At 44.5% G+C, this 21,107-nt stretch overlaps 2 non-coding genes across 2 annotated transcripts; both read right to left on the bottom strand.

Moving 5' to 3' along the window:
• Positions 1-8,941: 8,941 nt before the first annotated feature.
• On the bottom strand, positions 8,942-9,024 carry trnal-cag (transfer RNA leucine (anticodon CAG)). Its single transcript has one exon. It is a non-coding gene; the product is annotated as a tRNA-Leu (tRNA).
• An 8,441-nt stretch (positions 9,025-17,465) lies between these two features.
• On the bottom strand, positions 17,466-17,548 carry trnal-cag (transfer RNA leucine (anticodon CAG)). Its single transcript has one exon. It is a non-coding gene; the product is annotated as a tRNA-Leu (tRNA).
• Positions 17,549-21,107: the final 3,559 nt, after the last annotated feature.

The following is a 21,107-nucleotide window of genomic DNA, read 5'->3' as shown; positions in this document are numbered from 1 at the left end:
GAATCAGTGAATGACTAGCACAGATCAAAGAAGAGTTAATTAGCTTCAGAATCCGCGTCCAGTCCTCCGTCATTAAAGTCAAATTGAGTTCCTTTTCCCAATCTTGTTTAATCGTAAATAAAGGACGCTTATCCCATTGTAATAGTAAATTATAAATTCTTCCAATGGAACCCTTCATCAAAAGGTTCATACTCGTAATAGTATCTAACAGGTCGGCAAATCAAAACGATGTGACTTTCGATATTCATTCGAACTACTCATATTATGCATATCTTTGAAAAAAACATTTAAAGTGCCGCACAGTTTTCCAGAAGTGTTAAAACGTCCTGCTCAGGCCAGCGCAACTGAAAAAAAAATAGACGGACTGGTGGCTGAAATGACGACACACAGCAGTTGCGCTCAACGTGCTCTCCAATATGCCATCGGGCCCCTGGGGGGAGGGGAGGAGAAGGGATCGTCAACTCAGGCCTAAGAGGCCAGCGTCGGGCATTTTCATGCCTTATAAGGCGCGGAACGAAAGACTGTGCGGCGCGCCACTCCTCACACAGACATAGAGCAATATATGTTTAAGTGCCGGTCTCAAGGACACAACATGCCGCCTCAGCTAAGGCTCAAATTGACGACCTTCAGATCACTAGACGAACGCCTTAACCACTCGGCCACGTGCCCACATCAGGCCCTTAGATAAACCCTTACGTACATATATATAATATAACTATATAATATGGGAAAGGAGAATGCGTCAAGATGCGTAAGTAAATGACCGAATAATCAACAAAGCTTTCGGACTTTATTAAATGTACAAAGTGTAATTTATTTGAGAGTGCCACTTTGTTTCAAACAATCACGAAAATCAACATTTTTTCCTTGTAAATGAGTTACGAAATTAGTCTTCGAATAAATTGCATGGATAACATAGGTTGAGAGGGACACAGGCTAACAGGCCAACAAGGGGAGAGACTGTGCTTGATCTGGTATTGGCAAATGAACCTGGTAAGGTGTCAGGTCTTCTCAGTGGGAGATAGTGATCACAATTCTATCTCCTTTACCATAGCATTGTAGCGGTATAGGAACAGACAAGTTAGGGAAACGTTTAATTGGAGTAAGGGGAAATATGAGGCTATCAGGGAGAACGGAAGCATAAATTGGAAACAGGTGTTCTCAGGGAAACGTACAGAAGAAATGTGGCAAATGTTCAGGGAGGAAATATTTTTGTGGGGTTCTGAGTAGGTACGTTCCAATGAGACAGGGAAAGTATGGTAGGGTACAGGAACCACAGTGTACAAATGCTGTTGTAAATCTAGTCAAGAAGAAAAGAAGAGCTTACAAAAGGTTCAAAAAACTAGGTAATGATAGGAATCTAGAAGATTATAAGGCTAGCAGAAAGGAGCTTAAGAATGAAATTAGGAGAGCCAGAAGGGGCCATGAGAATGCCTTGGCGGACAGGATTAAGGAAAACCCCAAGGCATCCTACAAGTATGTGAAGAGCAAGAGGATAAGACATGAGAGAATAGGACCATGTGACCGTGGAAAAGTGTGTATGGAACAGGAGGAAATATTAGAGGTACTTAATAAATACTTTGCTTCAGTATTCATTATGGAAAAGGATCTTGGCAGTTGTAGGGATGACTTACAGCGGACTGAAAAGTTCGGGCATGTAGATATTAAGGAAGAGATGTGCTGGAGCTTTTGAAAGTATCAATTTGGATAAGTCACCGGGACCGGACAAGATGTACCCTCGGCTACTGTGGGAGGCGAGGGATGAGATTGCTGAGCCTCTTGCAATGATCTTTGCATCATCAATGAGGACGGGGGCGGGGGGGTTCGGAGGATTGTAGGATTGCGGGTGTTGTTCCCTTATTCAAGAAAGGGAGTATGGATGGCCCAGGAAATTATAGGCCATTGAGTCTTAGTTCAGTGGTTGGTAAGTTGATGGAGAAGATCCTGTGAGGCAGGATTTATGAACATTGGGAGAGGTATAATATGATTAGGAATAGTCAGCATGGCTTTGTCACAGGCAGGTCGTGCCTTATGAGCCCGATTGAATTTTTTGAGCATGTGACTAAACACATTGATGAAGGTAGAGCAGTAGATGTAGCGTATATGGATTTTAGCAAGGCATTTGATAAGGTACCCCATGCCAGGCTTATTGAGAAAGTAAGGAGGCATGGGATCCAAGGAGACATTGTTTTGTGAATCCAGAACTGGAGGCCGTCAGGGATCTGTTCTGGGACCCCTACCCAGTAACTCATGGATTACAAGAAAGTGAATTAATTGAGTTACTGAATTTTTGACCCAGTATATTAATGCACCAAAAAGAGGGGAGGCCTGTCTAGAATTGTTATTCTGTGACAATCAGAATAGAAGTTTGAGTACGGAAGTTTTTGAGCCTGTAGGAACAGGTGATCATAACATTGTTATTGAGCTTGTAGGAACAGGTGATCATAACATTGTTATTGAGCCTGTAGGAACAGGTGATTATATCATTGTTATTGAGCCTGTAGGAACAAGGATCTGTTCTGGGACCCCTTCTCTTCGTGATTTTTATAAATGACCTGGATGAAGAAGTGGAGGGATGGGTTGGTAAATTTGTTGATTGCACAAAGATTGGGTGTGTAGTGGATAGTGTGGAGGGCTGTCAGAGGTTACAATGGGACATTGATAGGATGTAAAACTGGGCTGAGAAGTGGCAGATGGATTTCAACCCAGATAATTGTGAGGTGGTTCATTTTGGTCGGTTAAATATGATGGCAGGATATAGCATTAATGGTAAGACTCTTGGTAGTGTGGAGGATCAGAGGTATCTTGGGATCCGAGTCCATAGGACATTCAAAGCAGCTACGCAGGTTGACTCTGTGGTTAAGAAGGCATACGGTGCATTGGCCTTCATCAATCATGGGATTGAGCTTAAGAGCTGAGAGGTAATTTTGCAGCTATATAGGACCCTGATCAGACCCCACCTGTGCTCAGTTCTGGTGTTGTCACTACAGGAAGGATGTGGAAAGCATAAAAAGGGTACACAAGAGATTTACAAGGATGTTGATTGAATTGGGGAGCATGCCTTATGAGAATAGGTTGAGTGAACTCGGCCTTTTCTCCTTGGAGCGACGAAGGATGAGAGGTGACCTGATAGAGGTGTATAAGATATTGAGAGGCATTGATCGTGCGGATAGTCAGAGGCTTTTCCCCAGGGATGAGAGGGCATAGTTTTAAAGTGCTTGGAAGTTGGTACAGAGGAGATGTCAGGGGTAAGTTTTTTACGCAGAGAGTGGTGAGTGCGTGGAATGGGCTGCCAGCAACGGCGGTGGAGGCGGAAACGATAGGGTCTTTTAAGAGACCCCTGGATGGCTACGTGGAGCTTAGAAATATAGAGGGCTATGGGTAAAGCCTTGGTAGTTCTAAAGTAGGGACATGTTCGGCACAGTTTAGTGGGCCAAAGGGCATATTGTGCTGTAGGTTTTCTATGCTTCTATGTTTCTATGTAACAAGACCTGCTTAAGTAGGCACACTAGGCTACTTTGCAGAATTGGGGCTAAGAACTAATTTCCATGATGGAATATTTCATACTATGAAGTTTTTTGGTAAGGAGGTTGCAAGAGCTGCACTAATTGAATGAATTTTGCTTGTGTCCCATTCAGGCACTCGATTTCAAGAAATGAGGGAATTCGCAATGTGTCTGCCTGCTGTCGGACTAGTGACCCATTGCGTACTTAGCGAATAACCTTCACGTTGAATTAGCACCGTCCACTGCTTCATCTAAACCAGTGATTCTCAACTGTTTTTGGCCACGGCCCCCTTAGGAGCTCTTTTCAGGTTCCAGGGCCCTCCTTTCAAGTGACTTGGGGAAACTCACTACGTATGTTTAGTCGCCGAATTAACCAAATTACCGTGAAAATTTATAATTTCAACTGAGATTTAGCAAATGACATAGTGTAAATGCATAATAACACAATATTTCAAATTTCCTTGTCATATGCATTCGCTAAAAACTTCCAAACATGAAAAAAAATTTAAATGATTTTGCTATTTTGTTTCTAGCCAAATTGACAACATTGACTGGGAAATGGTTTAGGAAGGCTGCCTAAAAGTTTTTGTCTTGGGAATAAGCGCGCAAAATAGACACATTACTGACAAAAACTGCTGTCACCCAAAGCCAGGGATATTTTTTTTTCGGTGACTTCATTTGCAGTAATAAACACTTTTCACAACCTACCTTAAAGTATAATATATCAAACACATGTACTTTAAAGTTACTAGGCTAAAAAAGGCCTAGCAAGACACGCTGATCTTCGGAGAATGAAGTATGGCGATAATGGGTGCAAGAACCCTTGATTGAATACGTTGACCCGGTGCAGCCTGATTCGCGACTGGCTCTGAAGTGAGGCCGTGTGGGAGGAGCTTAAGCAATGAATGTACCAGGTGCGCCGAATTCAAATGGTGTGTTGGAATATTATAAATAGAAGGGAAACTATTGACTCCAATGAAGGTTGCTGCTTGGGTATTTCATCGGTTCAGTTACCAGGGCCCCCATAAACCCTTGGGGCTCCCCTTCTCACAGTTTTCAGTCGGTGGCCCCCTTCAAATGTGCCAGGGCCCCCAAGGGGGCCATAGGGCCCCCGTTGAGAATGGCTGATCTAAACCGCTGCAGCAGATTCAAACAACCCAATGGACAACTTGCAATGACAGATGGCTGTGCGCTGCTGAAGACAAGTCTGACTGCTGAAATGTCTAACCCCAAAAAAGCACTGAAAGACTGAGTTCACCGGAATCTAACACCAGCAGAAAATGACTCTGTCTGAATCGAGAGCCAGGGATTTGGCATCAACTCATGTTTTACCATCCCCGCGTAGCCCTGAGCATTGGTTTCATTGCGTGACAGACCAAAAGCAGCAGCTTCTCTCCGGAAAAAAAAGCAAAACAACAACAGAAAGAAATTACCAACGATGAGGTCAGTCTAGGAGGCTGACGGGTAGAAATAGAATCACGTGGAGGGGTACGAGTAGTTCAAGAGTTGGAAGGAAATACAGCGAGAGATTCATGGACAGTTAAAATATGGCTGAGGTATATTTTGTTTCTTCATTCCAAGTTCTCCGTACTGGATTTGTATCCACTACTTGTTCGGCTATGCGAATGTATATTTGACTGGGTGTTCGCAAACTCAAAGTTATTCCTTGCTTACTTACGAAAAAGTCATCGGGCAACTGTTATCAAGGGGATTCTGAATGGCAGTAAAACGCACAATCTTCACAATCAGAGCAATTGTCAAAATAGGATAGGACTGGGGACATTACAAAAGTGCGGCGAACGTACTAATCGTGACACAGCAGAACCAGCTGAACATTTTTTTTGTGTTTCTACGAAACTTTTACTCAGAACACCGCAGTAGGAATAGGCAGGTCTGTGAATTTTGCCTCTGTGTTCTAAAACATTTGCCTTGGCGAATAAATGGGCTCACAACACGCTGGAGGAACTCAGCAGGTCGGCCAGCATTCGTGGAAAAGATCAGTCGACGTTTCGGGCCGGAACCCTTCGTCAGGACTGTAGAGGGAAGGGGCAGAGGCCCCATAAAGAAGGTAGTGGGAGGGTGGGAAGGAGAAGGCTGGTAGATTCCTGGGGCAAACAGTCCTTCCACGTGAGAAAACACTTCACTTCTGAGTCTGTTGGGATCATCTATTGCATCCGGTGTTCCCGGTGTGGCCTCCTCTACATCAATGAAACCCGACGCAGATTGGGGGACCGCTTCGTCGAGCACCTCCGCTCCGTCCGCCACAACAGACAGGATCTCCAGGTAGCCACCCACTTCAACTCTGCTTCCCACTCACATTCAAATATGCCCATTCATAGCCTCCTCTAATGCCATGATGAGGTTAAACTCAGGTTGGAGGAGCAACACCTCATATACCGTCTAGATAGTCTCCAGCCCCATGGTATGAACATAGAATTCTCCAACTTCTGGTAATTCCCTCCCACTCCCTTCCCCTATCCCTATGTCATTCTGCCCCCTCCCCCAGCTGCTTATCACCTCCCTCATGGTTCCACCTCCTTCTACTACCCATTGTGTTTTCCCCTATTCCTTCTTCACCTTTCCTGCCTATCACCTCCCTGCTTCCCCTCCCCCACCCCTTTATCTTTCTCCTTACTGGTTTTTCACCTGGAACCTACCAGCCTTCTCCTTCCCACCCTCCCCCCACCTTCTTTATAGGGCCTTTGCCCCTTCCCTCTTCAGTCCTGACGAAGGGTTCCGGCCCGAAACGTCGACCGATCTTTTCCACGGATGCTGCCCGACCTGCTGAGCTCCTCCAGCGTATCGTGAGTGCTGCTTTGACCCCAGCATCTGCAGATTGTTTTGTGAATAAATGGGCTCGCCCGGGATTTGAATCCGATACCTCTCACATGTTACATACCTACAAGAGCAACGGACGCGAGAATCATATCACAAGGCCAAGGTACCACAACCGGGCATGCTTTCAGCATTAAACACCACAATTTTAACGTGCTTGGAAGTAGGTACCAGGGAGATGTCAGGGGTAAGTTTTTTACGCAGAGAGTGGTGAGTGCATGGAATGGGCTGCCGGCAACGGTGGTGGAGGCGGATACGATAGGGTTTTTTTAAGAGACTCCTGGATAGGTACATGGAGCTTAGAAAGATAGAGGGCTATGTGTAACCCTAGGTAATTTCTAAAGTAAGTATGTTTTCGGCACGGCATTGTGAGGCAAAGAGCCTGTCTTATGCTGTAGGTTTTTTTCGTTTCCATGTTCCTATAATTGCACGATTAAACATCCAAATGTATTTGTGGCGAAACAATTGAAAATAATTTTGATAAATGCAACACTGGTGTCGAAATACGTTGGTCCAGATCACGTGCGGTGCAGAATCAGCGGTGAACATACTCAGTTCAAAAAATGTTTAAAGTGATAATGCCAATAAGGTTTCTAGGTTGGTTTTACGGGTCGATGACTTTCTAACAAGAAAACATAACTCTATGCAAAGCTCTGATTATTTAGATCCGAGTTATGTAAAACTTTCTTCACGATGAATCAGTGCAAGTTTCGGCTCAGGCCTGTGTGGATCATTGGAATGATTGGCAGTTGGGTGTTAGATCCACAAATGGGGTATATGGCACATGAAATGAATGAATATCAGGACCAATTAGCTCAGTTCGATCTCGCATTTCGCTCTGTTACCCACATCGGCCTGTTTCGGAACCTACAAGTCCTCCGTTATGTAACTTTCTAAATCTCCTTCTCTTTCACTGTTGGTCTTTTTCTGTGTTCAGACTCTCTCTACTTGTAACTCTTAGATTACTCTACTTTCCCAACCGGCCAAATCGCCACTCTGCCCGTTGAATTGTAATTGCATTCAACTTTATTCGTCAAGTTTTCTTGTCTGTTTGGGGAAAATATTGGCATGGAAATAGACGAAGAGTGGTGTAAGTTTCAACTATAACCCTGCACACTTTCGAAACAGTGCAGGAGAAGATTGTTAAGAACGATAGGATAAATAAAGTAAATGACACTTCTTCTGTGGAAGGACAGAACCATAGAACCATAGAAACTACAGCACAGAAACAGGCCTTTTGGCCTTGCTTGGCTGTGCCAAACCATTTTCTGCCTAGTCCCACTGACCTGCACACGGACCATATCCCTCCATACACCTCCCATCCATGTATCTGTCCAATTTATTCTTAAATGTTAAAAAGGAACCCGCATTTACCACCTCGTCTGGCAGCTCATTCCATACTCCCACCACTCTCTGTGTGAAGAAGCCCTCCCTAATGTTCCCTTTAAACTTTTCCCCCCTCACCCTTAACCCATGTCCTCTGGTTTTTTTCTCCCCTTGCCTCAGTGGAAAAAAGCTGCTGGCATTCACTCTATCTATACCCATCATAATTTTATATACCTCTATCAAATCTCCCCTCATTCTTCTATGCTCCAGGGAATAAAGTCCTAACCTATTCAACCTTTCTCTGTAACTGAGTTTCTCAAGTCCTGGCAACATCCTTGTAAATCTTCTCTGCACTCTTTCAACCTTATTTATATCCTTCCTGTAATTTGGTGACCAAAACTGAACACAATACTCCAGATTCAGCCTCACCAATGCCTTATACAACCTCATCATAACATTCCAGCTCTTATACTCGATACGTCAATTAATAAAGGCCAATGTACCAAAAGCTCTCTTTACGACCCTATCTACCTGTGACGCCACTTATAGGGAATTTTGTATCTGTATTCCTAGATCCCTCTGTTCTACTGCACTCCTCAGTGCCTTACCATTTACCCTGTATGTTCTACCTTGGTTTGTCCTTCCAACGTGCAATACCTCACACTTGTCTGCATTAAACTCCATCTGCCATTTTTCAGTCCATTTTTCCAGCTGGTCCAAGTCCCTCTGCAGGCTCTGAAAACCTTCCTCAATGTCTACTACACCTCCAATCTTTGTATCATCAGCAAATTTGCTGATCCAATTTACCACATTATCATCCAGATCATTGATATAGATGACAAATAACAATAGACCCAGCACTGATCCCTGTGGCACACCACTAGTCACAGGCCTCCACTCAGAGAAGCAATTCTCTACTACCACTCTTTGGCTTCTTCCATTGAGCCAATGTCTGATCCAATTTACCACCTCTCCATGTATACCTAGCGACTGAATTTTCCTAACTAACCTCCCATGCGGGATCTTGTCAAAGGCCTTACTGAAGTCCATGTAGACAATATCCACTGCCTTCCCTTCCTCCACTTTCCTGGTAACGTCCTCGAAAAACTCCAATAGATTGGTCAAACATGACCTGCCACGCACAAAGCCATGTTGACTCTTCCTAACAGGGTTGTTCAATTTCAGATGCAAAAATACAACGAAGCAAAACTGACGGTCAATCGAGGAAATCAAAGAAACATAGGAAAATGGACATAGTAATTTAAAACACTGAATTGTCAGGAGTGGGATTCGAACCCACGCCTCCATTAGAGACTGCGACCTGAACGCAGCGCCTTGGACCGCTCGGCCATCCTGACAACCACATGGGAAGTCCCGGTAAATTTCACTACCAGACCCAATGCAGGTAACAAGGTACACTCTGTCACTGGGATCAGAGAAAACAGAATTTTCCATTTCATCTTGCTGATATAATTTAGAATTACGCGTTTAATTCAATGAAAGACCGACAAGTAGAGAATAGAACGGGCCAGCTGAGAGCAGATTGGATTACTTTAATTTAATATCCCGATTGCGTAACCGGGTAAATGTCCTATTCATGGTGCTGTACTGTGCTGCTGCACTTAACAAAAGATGTCCCGAAACCTAGTTTTATAAACAGATACGTTATCACAATTTCAATTAGCTCACGCCGATCATATTGCTCACAGGTTCGGAGCGGATGCCGGCAATCAACAAGTCAACAAAACATCGTCCTCACAGATCGAACTGAGTCCGGCTGTTGTCGTCATCGTCAGAGTGCAAAATTACCTCCAGAATCGGAGTAATGGGACCAGAAATTACAGAAAATATGAATCACGCACAGATTACCTTTAAGTTTCTGGAGGAAGGAGAACTTGAGCTAAAGGTCCTCTCCCAATGTTTATTAATTTCCACTGTTGAGTCTCCTGATTTACTGCAATACATGTTATCCATTATCTTACCTGTGTCGTGCCAAGGCCGAAAAGTCACAAGATATAACAAGCTACCACCTGATATCATGGATATAGGTCAAGAGCTTTGATGTCCATAAATGGGGCAAGGTTGTTCCGTCTGAGCCGCGCGGCTGCGCGACTGCACTGCCGCTCAATAACTAAAAGGCGCCTGCGCACATTACCGCGCGGCTGGCATTCAACGCCCAGAGAAAAAAGTTTACGTAACGTGAATGATTTTCTTTGTTGTACGGTATTTCATTATATCCTCTGTGACAAGAATACACATAGATTAAGATGTTAGCTGTCCTGTGTGATCAGCAGTTGGTCTGCCACCTGTCTTCAGGAGAGAGAGAGATCAGGGAAACAATGGAGCAGCATTTGGAGATGTGTAATGAAGGGACGGGGGAGAGAGAGCTGTCTAGAGCGGCCCCCCCTTTGAACCCTGAACTGTTTGAAGTGATGGACGGGCGATACCCCAGCAGGGGGATAAAAAGGGACAGGTTCGCTAAGGCAGGACACACACGACACCCGAGGTAACGAGACCCTGGAAGCGGTGCGCCTCTCACAAGTCGGTGGAAAGTACCGGGCCATAAACGCACAGGGTGGAAAGGCACGATCGAGGGGAACCTGGTGTGTATCCACCCTTGCCTGGGTGCCAGGTTCAGCGCAGGGAAACGATCGTATCTGGAAACGGAGGGGTCACGGTCGGTGACCCCAGATGACATTACAAAGGACTCGTCCGAAAGCTGACTGCGAAGGTCTGTGTGGAAGCCTTGAATATTCATTCGTTTTGCTCTCTCTCTCCTTCCCCCCCACTGTCCATCGCCACGGAAGCGATTACTGCGAACTGAACTGAACTAAATTGAACTGAACTTTGCGTCACTTTGAAACTGGTCATTGCCCCTAGACAACGATAGAGCTTGATTGATCCTGTTATCTGAATTCTGTGTACATGTATGTTTATCATTGCTGAACTGTTGCATTCATTATCCTTTTGATTAGAGTACTGTGTTGCTTGTTTCTTTAATAAAACTTTCTTAGTTCTAGTTATCCAGACTCCAACTGAGTGATCCATTTCTGCTGGTTTGGCAACCCAGTTACGGGGTACGTAACACCTCCAATTAATACATAAGATCAAAACTACGTGATCTTTGAACTTTCGTTCTATTAACTATTATCTAGGACCAATCAGGAATGAGTGTGGAAACGTGTATAGAAGCGGAGGAGTAAGAAAGGAGATGTGTTGGAGCTTTTGGAAGGTATTAAGTTAGATAAGTCACCGGACCGGACGAGATATACCCCAGCGAGGAGGGAGATTGCTGAGCCTCCGGCGATGACCTCTGCATCAAGGAGAGGAGAAGATAGCGGCGCGACGCAGCGCGCAGCGGCCACTCTGGTGATGAATATCTGTTATCTGTCAAGTAGGGTGCCGTGCACAATCCTGATTTGATGGAGGCAGACGTGAGCGCACGGAGGAACGTCTGGTGAAACTTCTGAAATGCCTGTTTTGCTGCCGCGTGTGATCCAGAATCTCCGGAGGGAAAGGCCCCGAGTCTTCGGCTTTGCTTGTTGCTCGGAGGCCGGGGCGGGATCCAAGCGCTCGGCAGAGATGGTGCGTCGGTGCTCGGTATCGGAGGGCTGGTCGGAGGCTCGAAGTTTTCGGGCGGACTAAGAGTCAGCTGTGGTCGGGTGCTTCCAGGGTGCTGCATCGGCAAGTTTGCGTCGCTGGAGGTTCATGGCAGGGAGAGTTTCTCCCTTCTACCGTCTGCGTGAGATGATGGGGCTATTGGGACTTTGAGACTTTTTTTACCGTGCCCATGTTCTGCTCTTTATCAAATTACGGTATTGCTTTGCACTGTTGTAACTATATGTTATAATTATGTGGTTTTTGTCAGTTTTAGTCTTGGTCTGTCCTGTGTTTCTGTGGTATCATACTGGAGGAACATTGTATCATTTCTTAATGCATGCATTTCTAAATGACAATAAACGAGGACTGAGTGTCCTCATAATCTAATAATCTAATAATCAATAGGGACGGGGAAAGTACCAGAGGATTGAAAGGTTGCGAACGTTATTCTCTTGTTCAAGAAAGGGAGTAGAGATAACTCAGGAAATTATAGACCAGTAAATCTTACTTCAGTGGTGGACAAATTGTTAGAGAATATCCTGTGAGGTAGGGTTTATGAGAATTTGGAGAGACATAATTTGATTAGGGATAGTCAGCATGGCTTTGTCAAGGGCAGGTCATGCCTTACGAATCTGATTGAATTCTTTGAGGATGTTACAGAACACATTAATAAAGATAGAGCAGTGGATGATGGATTTCAGTAAGGCATTTGATAAGACTCCCCATGTGAAGCTGATTCAGAAAGTAATGAGGCAATGGGATCCAAGGAGACCTTGTTTTGTGGATCCAGAATTGGCTTGACCACAGAAGGCAAAGGTTCGTATACTGTAGATGGTTCGTATTCTGCATGGAGTTTGGTGACTAGTGATGGTCTGCAGGGATCTGTTCTGGGACGCCTCCCCTTTGTGATTTTTATAAATGACCTGGATGAGGAACTAAAAGGGTGGCTTAGTAAGTTTGTTGATGACACAAAAGTTAAGGGTGTTGTGGATAGGTTGTCGGAGGTTACAGTAGTACACCGATGGGATGCAGAATTGGGCTAAGAAGTGGCAGATGGAGTTCAACTCAGATAAGTGTGAAGTGGTTCATTTCAGTAGGTCAAATTTAAAGACAGAATATAATATTAACGGCAATACTTGACAGTGTGGAGGATCAGCGAGATCTTGGATTGTCGATAGGACACTCAAAGCTGCTACACAGGTTGACAGTGTTGTTAAGAAAGCGTATGGTAAATGGTTATCACAGGAGAGCCCAACTTTAAACGCAAGGGTGGAAATTACAATGGACATTTACAAAACGGAGACGATAACAGCATCTGTTAATCATAAGTTGGAACAATTTGATTCATACTGGGGGAAAATGGTTCAACTACATAACACCTCATAGGCCTGATTTTATTCTCACAAATCAATGAATATGTTGTAAAAAAATCACTCCCTACTTGTACATAGTTTTCTTTTATTGCTTGTTCTTTCTTTCTATGGGTGTATACCTCAGATAAATATTGTGGAGATTTATGCTAGTATATATGTACAATATCTGAAATACATCTTATGGAAATGTTTGTTTGGTGATGAACTTTAATAAAAAATAAATTACTAAAAAAAGAAGGCGTGTAGCGGTGTGCTACACACAGCGCTAGAATAACCACAGGGAGTCGGTGAGTTGGAGTTGCGATAAAGAGATTTATTCAAACTTCGCGGCCTGCTTTAAAGACTCCCTGGGGCGGAACTGCCGTGGGGAATGCATATTCGCAGACCCTTTCTGCGCGCAGGATTTTCCCGCTGCTGGTGAAGACGGCCCGGCACCCTTTTTGGGGCCGGCCCGCTGCCTGCGCGCGCTGCTTCGTGAGCCGGTTCGTGTGTGCCAGAAAGTGGGTCGCCACAGGCGTATGATGTGATGGCCTTCATCAACTGTAGGATTGAGTTCAAGAGCCGTGAAGTAATGTTGCAGCTATATAAAACCTTAGTTAGATCCCACTTGGAGTGTTGTGTTCAGTTCTGGTCACTTCACTACAGGAAGGACGTGGATACTATAGGGAGAGTGCAGAGGAGATTTACAAGGATGTTGCTCAGATTGGAGGGAATGCCTTAGAAGAACAGGTTGATTGAACGTGGCCTTTTCTCCTTGGAGCGATGGAGGATGCGAGGTGACCTGATAGAGATATATAAGATTATGAGAGGCATTGATCGTGTGAATAGCTAGAGGCTTTTTCTCAGGACTGAGATGGCTAACAGGAGGGGGGCATAGTTTTAAGGCGGCTGGAAGTAGACACAAGGGGGATGTCAGATGTAAGTTTTTCACACAGGGAGTGATAGGTGCGTGGAATGCTCTGTCAGCGACAGTGATACAGGCGGATACAATAGGGTCTTTTAAGAGATTCTTAGATTGGTACATGGAGCTAAGAAAAATAGAGGGTCATGCGGTAGGGAGATTCTAAGCAGCTTCTAGAGTGGGTTACATGGTCGGCACAACAGCGTGGGCCGAAGGGCCTGTAATGTGCTGTAGATTTTCTATGTTCCTATGTTTCTATGGTTTCTATGTTTCTGATATAATGTATATTAAAATAATCAAGTGCCGCGCAGTTTTCAGGAAGTGGAAAAATTATTACTCAGAACAATGGATGGCCAGTGCTGCGGAGAAAAACGTGCGTATATAATGTCACTGTATGATGTTATCCCAGGATAACGTGGATACGAGCATGCCTCAGGGTGTGTATGTTAAATATCTTAATAAACAACAAGGAATTCGGTCTTTATTAAAGATATACTGGACAATTTATTTGACAATGCCACGATGTTTCATTCAATCATGAAACTCGACATTTTACATTTTTTTGCTTGTTAATAGGTTAGGAAATTAGTCTTTGAATGAATTGCACGGATGGCATTGGTTAAGAGGGACAGAGGCTAGCAAGACCCGCTCAGGCAGGTACGCTAAACTACTTTGCCGAATTAGGACTAAAAACTAATTTCCATGATGGAATATTCCACACTATGAAGTCTCTTGGTAAGGAAGTTACAACAACTGCATTAATTGAATAAATTTTGTTTGTGTCCCATTCAGGCACTTGATTTTAAGAAATGAGGGAATCCACGATGTGTCTGACCAGTGACCTATTGCGTGCTCAGCGTTTAATCTTCAATTGGTACCGTCTGCAGCTTCCCCTAGACCGCGGCAACAGATCTAATCATCCCAATCGGCAGCGTGAAATGACAGATGGTTGTGCGCTGCGGCAAACAAGACTGACTGCTGAAACGACGAACCACAAAAAAAAACACGTTCCCTGCAAAAATGAAAGACTGAGGCCACTGCAACATTTCCCCAGATCCTAATGCCGGGAGAATCGAGGGATTTGAAATGCAACTCACGGTCTAACATCCATGCGTAGCCCTGAGCATTGATTTGACTGCGTGACAGACCAAAAGGCAGGTGTTTCTATCTGAAAAAAAGAATGAGATACACAAACAGAAAGAAATGAGCAACAATGACGTCAACCTAAAATCTGACGGGGGAAAAAATTACGTGGAGGGAGATGAATAGTTCAAGAGTTGGAAGGAGATACTGCGATAGATTCATACAGAGTGAAAACATGACGGGTGTTTTTTTTTCCCCAAGTTCTCGCTGCTGAAATTCTATCCACTGTTTGTTCACCAATCGGAATGTGTTTAATTGTGTGTTTTCAAAGTCAAATCTATTCTTTGTTTATTTACAGTCAAATTGTCAGGCAGCTGTCATCAAACTGACTGTCACAACACGCTGGAGGAACTCAGCAGGTCGGGCAGCATCCGTGGAAAGGGTCGCCATTCCCTATTCCCAGTTCCTCCGTCTCCGCCGCATCTGCTCCCAGGCTGAGGTTTTCCGTTCCAGGACATCTCAAATGTCCTCTTTCCTTAAGGATCCTGGTTTCCCTTCTGCCGTCATCAATGATGCCCTCACCTGCATCCCTCCATTTCCCGCACTTCGGCCCTCACCCCATCCTCCCGCCACCATAACAGGGACAGAGATCCCCTTGTCCTCACCTACCACCCCACCAGCCTCCGGATCCAGCACATTATCCTCCGCAACATTCGGCCACCTTCAACAGGACCCCATCACTAAGCACATCTTTCCCTCTCCACCCCTCTCCGCTTTCCGCAGGGATCGGTCCCACCGCGACTCCGTGATCCACACGTCCCTCCCCACGGATCTCCCACCCGGCACTTATCGCTGTAAGCGTAAGTGCTACATCTGTCCCTACACCTCCTCTCTTGCCACAATGCAGGGCCCTAAACAGTCCTTCCAGGTGAGGCAACACTTCACTTGTGACTCTATTGGGGTCATCTATTGCATCCCGTGCTCCTGGTGCGGCCTCCTCTACATCGGTGAAACCCGACGCAGATTGGGGGACCGCTTGGTCGAGCACCTCCGCTCCGTCCGCCACAACAGACAGGATCTCCCAGTAGCCACCCACTTCAACTCTGCTTCCCATTCCCATTCAGTTATGTCCATACATGGCCTCCTCTACTACCATAATGAGGCTAAACTCAGGTTGGAGGAGCAACACCTCATATACCGTCTGGATAGTTTCCAGCCCCTTGATATGAACATAGAATTCTCCAACTTCTGGTAATTCTCTCCCCCTCCCTTCTTTTATCCCTATGTCACTCTGCCCCCTCCCCCAGCTGCCTATCACCTCCCTCATGGTTCCGCCTCCTTCTACTACCCATTGTGTTTTCCCCTATTCCTTCTTCACTTTCCTGCCTAGCACCTCCCTGCTTCCCCTCCCCCACCCCTTTATCTTTCCCTTTACTGGTTTTTCACCTGGAACCTACCAATCTTCTCCTTCCCACCCTCCCCCCACCTTCTTTATGTGGTCTCTGCCCCTTCCCTCTTCAGTCCTGTCGAAGGATTCCGGCCCGAAACGTCGACTCATCGTTTCCACGGATGCTGCCCAACCTGCTGAGTTCCTCCAGCGCGTTGTGAGTGTTGCTTTGACTCCAGCATCTGCAGGGTATTTTGTATTTACGATCAAACTGACTGTGACCGGCAGGGAAACGCCTGAGCGATAGTTAAAATTATTTTGGGCCTAGAATGGAGCTGCGGACATTATAAAAGTGGGGCGAACGTTCTCACCTTGACGCTGCCGAAACAGATGAACATTTTTCTGTTTCTGCGAAGATTTTGCACGGAACACCTGAGTGGAAACAGGCCGATTTGTAAATTTTGCCTCCGTGTTCTAAAACATCTCGCTTGGGGACTTGCCGGAATTTCAATCTGATACCTTTCCTGCGCCATACACATGAGCACCAGACGCGTGAATCATACCACAAGGCCAACGAGAACACAACCGCACATGTTATAATCAAACATTACTATTGCACAATTAAGCAGGCAAATTTAATTGTTAGAAGTCCATTGTCAATTTCGTTGCTAAATGTACCTCTTGGTGTACACGAATAGCGCGAACTTATTCAATCAAAGAGAAAAATAACGGAAGGTAGATGGTATTACGTATCGATAAGTTTCTAACAAGAGGGCACAACTCTTAAGTATAGTTTCGGTCATTTGGAACTGAGGTATCCAAAATTTTCTTCATGATGAATCTTTGCAATTCTCGGAATGGGAGGCTAGCGAGGTGAGGGGTGGATGATTGGAATAATTTTCAGAGTGTGACTAATCATTCATTGGATCAACAACAGTTAATAATTGGCAGACAGAATGAATGAATACTGAGACCAATTAGTTCATTTCGGTCTCACATTCCGCTCATTGTCCTTTCGCTAAACCGGCAAACTTTCCATCACGTAACCTTCTAAATATTTTACTCCTTCACTGTCGGATTTTTTTTCTGAGTTCACTACATCGTAACTCTCAGAAATATTCAGAGTTCCCAACTGTCAATTTGCCAACTCCTCCTACATCCCTCCCCCACCCCACCCCAAGCTGCCAAAGAATTCAACGTCGTCCTGATTGTTTCTTTATATATGTGGGGGAAAGCATGGGATGGAAACAAGACGAAGAGTGGTGGAATGTTGAACTAGGATTTGTAGGCCGTCGACAGAGTCCGGCAAAAGATCGTGAAGGATAATAGGACGAATATAATGGACGGCACGTGATCAGTGAAATGACAAAGTGGTTTAGTGTCACATGCAAAAATGCAGCGAAGCAAAACAGGGAATTTATGAAAGAGGACATCATGATTTTAAAAATACCGAACTGTCAGGAGTGGGATTCGAACCCACGCCTCCAGTGGAGACTGCGACCTGAACGCAGCGCCTTGGACCGCTCGGCCATCCTGACAACGACAAGGAAGTGCTCCAGTCAATTTCACTACTGGAGTCAATGAAGTGTACAGGGTATATTCCAGCTGTGGAATTGTAGGAAACAATATTTTGCATTTCATCTTGAATCATTTAGAATTACGCGTTTCTTTCCATAAAAAAAAGACAGATAGAGAAAAAAAACGGGCAGGTGAAAACGGATGGGTTAGTTAAATTTGGCACCCTGGACAACGAATGTGTGATGAAGTGAACGTCGTGGTGTGGTGCTGTTTTGCTTCATTTAACAAAAGGTGTCCTGATGCCTAGTGTTATAATCAGGTAGGTTATCACTGAAATTGATTCATCTGGACGATCTTTCTCACAGGTTCAGAGCAGGTTCTGGCAATGAACAAGTGAACTACACCCTCTCATCACAGGTCGCACTGAGCCTGGCCGTTGCTGTCACCGTCAGACCGCTAAAGTTCCTCCAGCATTGCAGAAACCGCTCCTGAAATTAGTATATAGAACATAGAACACAAGAAACACAGGAAATGCCATTTGGCCTACAACGTTGTGCCGTACCAGCTCAAAGGCAAATCAAAAACACCCAAACAGTAATCCCTCTTACCTAAGCAATTTCCATATCTCTCCATCTCTTAAAAGCCTATAATGTATTTGCTTTTATCACCTTACCAGATATGGCATTCCAGGCATCCACCACACTCAGAGTAAAAAACTTACTCCTTTCATCCCCCACCCTTTGAACTTACCCTCTCGCCTTCAATACATGCCCTCTGGATATTTCAGCCCTGTGAAACGGATACTCTCTGTCCTCTCTATCTATGCCTCTCATAATCTTATAAAGCTTTATCGGCCTCTGGCGCCCCAGAGACAGCAACCCAAGTTTATCAGGCCTCTCGTGATAGCACATGTGAATGCGGCCCCGACCCTCTGTGAGTTTCCAAAGGAAGACAGCTTGAGTTAAAGGTCGTCCATCCATGTTAATCAACTTTCCTGTTTTACTGCAATACATTTTCTCTATCTTTTTTCCTATATAGTGACTAGGCCGAAAGGTCACATGATGTCATAGGTAAAGGACTAGGAAAACAGTTTTTAAGTCTATAAATAGAGCAAGGGTGCTCCCGCTTTTGGCTGGAGTTACTGCTCTGTTTAAGCCGCAGCAATAACTGAAATGCTCCCACGCACGTTCCCTTTGTTGTCGCGCGACTGGAATTCAATGCAGCCAGAAAAAGTTTACGAAATGTGAATAATTTTCTTTGTTGCTTAATTATACACTTCAATTAATAAATAGATTAAAAGTATGTTGATTTTTCGATTTTCATTCCAACTTTTCGTATTATACGTATTAAAAAATAAACATTTAAAGTGCCGCGCAGTTTTCGATCGGAATAAAAATTTCCTGCACGGAGCAATGCGTGATTCACGCAGATGTAAAACAAAATAGGCGGAACAATGGTTGGAGTCACAACCCACAGCCTTTGATTTAGGAGTGCAGAGTTTCTCAATCGGGGTTCCTCGGAACCCTAGGGACACGCGACGCTAGCACTCGCAGTGGAGGGTAGTGACCGAGCAGCCCCGTTAGCAATGTCGTTAGTCTCTCAGCCCGGTATGGCAATGCAAAGTAAGACAGTGTAAGACCGTGGTTGTGTCCATTCCCAGTTTTTAACTAGAGATAGGGTAAGGCCGTTGATAATTCGTGAGAGTTGTATTGCACGGTGGGGAGGACGGTAAGCTGATAATTGGTGAACGCTGTATTACACGGAGAGGAGGACGGCAGGCTGACAGAAAGTGTGAAGTGCGTTTTCCGAACATTAAATGGACTCGTCCAACTAGAGCTGTGACGCAAGCCTCTCCTTCCAGAATTACCTTCCCCAACTTCCCCTCACACGCCGCCGAATGATTTATAGAAGCGAACAAACTATCGGAGCAGTAGAAAATTGGAGGGAAATTTTCATTCTCAGGACGGTCTAATGTGGCGATTTTTGAAGAGGAAGTGTGAGATGGAAGAGGGGGATTCTGGGCCTAGGGCTACGGACAATTCTGATAACCTTAATAACGAAGAATTACAGTCCTTTGAGTCATTTCACTGCACTAGTGCAACAACGGACGCAAAATGTCCGTCTTTACAATGCAAGCTACTTATCGATGGGTTTTACATGGACTGGTTAGCCAAGTTGTCCTATTCCATTGTGCCTGGTCTGTGGCAAACAAAAACTTACAAATGCAGCAATGACTCCAGCAAAATTGTGAATACAGTACACTTAACTACAAATCACAGCCATACGATAGATAAAAGTCCTGATTATTTTAAACGGCGATTGAAATCTCAAAACAGAGCAAAGCTTTTGTTAATATAGTCACAGTCAGTAAAAAAAAATCAAGAAGCAAGTTAGTTAGTGGCAGAAATTACTACCTAGAAAAGGAAAAGTCACACAGTTGGTGAGAACATAATAATGCCAGCATGTAAAGGTATAGTGGATAAAATGCAAGTACAAGATGCAGTACGAGAAATTGAAAAGGTTTCACTTTCATGCAATACGATAAGTCGACGTATTGATGACATGTCGTATGATGCTGAAGAGGTTTTGAGAAACTGAAACACAACAGTTTCTCTATCCAGGTTGATGAGTCAACAGACTTCACCAATAAATGTCATGTTGTTGCATTTGTAAGATTTGTAAATGATGGTGAAATTCAAGAAAACGTTTTCTGTTGCAAAGAGTTGCCTGAAACAAAGGCCAAGATTAAGGGAACAGGTCCTGAAAACAGAATACAGGGAGTTAGGAAGGAAGCTGAAGCTGAGAAGCAGGACCTCAAAGGTAGTAATGTCAGAAATGCTGCCTGTGCCGCACGACAGTGGGGACAGGAATAGAATTAGGATAAATATGTGACTGAAGAATTGGAGCAGGTAGCAGGTTTCTTGATAACTGGGATTTCTTCTGGAGCAGGTGTAACCTATACAAAAAGGATGGTTTGCACCTGAATCCGAAGGGACAGGTTTGCTGCAGCTGTTTGGAATGGTTCAATCAAATGTGGCAGGGGGATGGGAACCAGTATGATAGAGCTGAGGATGGGCCAGCAGATTTACAAGTAGATGATGTAATATGTAATATGAATATATGGAAGGAAAAGCCAATGATTGGGTACAACTGCAGATAGTACAAAGAGTTAAGTTTCACCACAAGGGCAAAATTCATAAGAACGAAGGATGCAGGCCTGAAGGTCCTGTATTTAAATTCAGGTAGCATTCGGAATAAGATGGATGAACTCGTGGTCCTGGATTAAAGAAGGTCATTGTTCGGAGCTAAACATCAAAGGACATACTTGGAATTGAAAGGATAGCAAGAAGGCACAGGCGGTGGTGTGGCTGTATTGGTAAGAGATGGAATTACGTTTTTAGAAAGAGTTGACATTGGGTCAAAGAATGTCGAATATTTGTGGGTAGAGTTAAGAAATTGCAAGGGTAAAAAACTATTATGGAACTCATGTATATATATATATATATACACCTCCAAATAGGAGCCAGGATGTGGGGCTGAGATCGCAAAGGAACCTGGAAAGGGCAAGTAATAAGGGTA

This window comes from Mobula hypostoma, chromosome 11, assembly GCF_963921235.1.
Source record: "Mobula hypostoma chromosome 11, sMobHyp1.1, whole genome shotgun sequence".
Taxonomy (NCBI): Eukaryota; Metazoa; Chordata; class Chondrichthyes; order Myliobatiformes; family Myliobatidae; genus Mobula; species Mobula hypostoma.
This window is presented reverse-complemented; position numbering and strand designations above follow the sequence as displayed.